At 40.2% G+C, this 1,682-nt stretch overlaps 1 pseudogene; it reads right to left on the bottom strand.

The window, feature by feature from the left end:
- Window positions 1–1,330: 1,330 nt before the first annotated feature.
- Window positions 1,331–1,429, bottom strand: LOC122115136 (annotated as a pseudogene).
- Window positions 1,430–1,682: the final 253 nt, after the last annotated feature.

The following is a 1,682-nucleotide window of genomic DNA, read 5'->3' as shown; positions in this document are numbered from 1 at the left end:
TGGGGATTCCCACTAGCTCTGGTCTCCCTTGAGGAATACACTGTCGCCTGAAGGGTACTCACCCTGGTGCTAGTTGTTGTTTCTGTGTGATATAGGTTGCTGGTTTCCTTGCAGTCAGAGTTCCATTGAGGTGGTTTTGGCTGGGCTGAGAGGTGGTGGCTCTATGTGTTTCTCTTCTGTCACTGCCTCCATTGATGCTGTTCGGGTCCGCTACACGGGGTGGGCCTCCGGCCTGCACTGGAGGGGTAGGGGAGGGGCCTCTGTGCAGGTTCTGAGCGCTGGGGTTTGTTTCTGTTTGCGCTCTCCGGATCAACACCAGTTCCTTTCAGTTCTTCTGCTCTGGTGTTCTGTGGGCATCTCGTGTATCTCTGGGGTTCCTGCCATGGGGCAGAGTTGCTTTGGTGGCATGGAGCCTCTCTGCTCAAATGGAGAGTGAGGGGTAGGAGTGGGATGTTTGTGTAAGTTCCCTGCTCAGAGGTTTCTTCAGTCGTCATGATTAGCAGGTCTGACACTGGTACCTCAGGGGGCTTTGGTGCAGGTGATCTGCAAACAGCCCCCTGTGTCTCTGGGACACCGGCAGCTCCCACCAGGTGGGCTGGCCATGGCTTGGCACGCTGCTGTGTGGCCAATAAACGTTGGAGGAGGGGTCTTCATGCTTCTCTGTTGTGAAATTCTTCTGTTTAACTCTTTATTTTTTTGTTTTTCTGCCTCCTGTTTTTCAATGGATGTTGGTCTTTTTGTTGTTGTCGGTCTCTTGGGGAGACTAAACGTTAGAACTTGAACTCTCTTTTTGGTTGGGGAAAGCTGTGGCATTCTGCTACTTCCCCATAGCCATCTTGGTCCCCCCTCGAGTTTTTGCTTTTTTTAATCAGAAATAATTTTAATTTATCTGTTGAAGAGAGTACTAAAGAAACTAAAGATATTTCTGGTGTTTATCTGAAAAATTATACTTTAAAATATTCTGTATTCTGTTTGTATAATATCCATAATCTATTTTATTCTTTCCTAGATATGACTTTGAATACTACATTGTTTTATAATATATACGTTCGTTAATAAATGTGTCCTTTCAGATTGCATTCCATACAGAAACAGTTTAAGATTCCTTTTTACGAGGTGCTTATAGTATATTTCTTTGGAATAAAATGACAATGTTGTCGAATTTTAAACGTTTTGTTAAGATTATGCTATGTAAAGGCCTTTCTAAGGTGAAGATTTAATACACTGATGTCAAACTAACTTATATATATGGATTACATGTATTGTTACACTTGTAATTTTGTAATCAACTTTTTAATAATTGTTTTCCATTTCTTGCATCTGAAGAATGGAAAATATGGCATAATTCACAGATTTTCATATCATCATGTGCAATTGCCATGCTAATCTCTGTATTGTTGTAATTTGGGTATACGTGCTGCTGAAGCATGTAATGTCTTCTAAATTTAGATAGTTAATGATGCAATATTTATAGAGGATTATATCCTTGGGTGCCTATTTGTAACAAGGAAACCTTGATGTTCCTAACAATGCTACTGATCTTATTTCCCTAAAATTCTGTGTATAATGGAAAATAATTATATTGTTCAGTCGATTGCTTACGTTTGCAATTTTTTGTCAATGACTATTTTAAATCTCTTTCATTTTAGATTTAATCATACTTTGAAGCATTTTAAGCTAGG

The sequence above is a fragment of the Dipodomys spectabilis genome, unplaced genomic scaffold (genome assembly GCF_019054845.1).
Source record: "Dipodomys spectabilis isolate Male_0828 unplaced genomic scaffold, ASM1905484v1 ptg000117l, whole genome shotgun sequence".
In the NCBI taxonomy this organism is placed as follows: Eukaryota; Metazoa; Chordata; class Mammalia; order Rodentia; family Heteromyidae; genus Dipodomys; species Dipodomys spectabilis.
The sequence above is the reverse complement of the archived record's forward strand: the minus strand, read 5'-3'. Positions and strand labels throughout refer to the sequence as shown.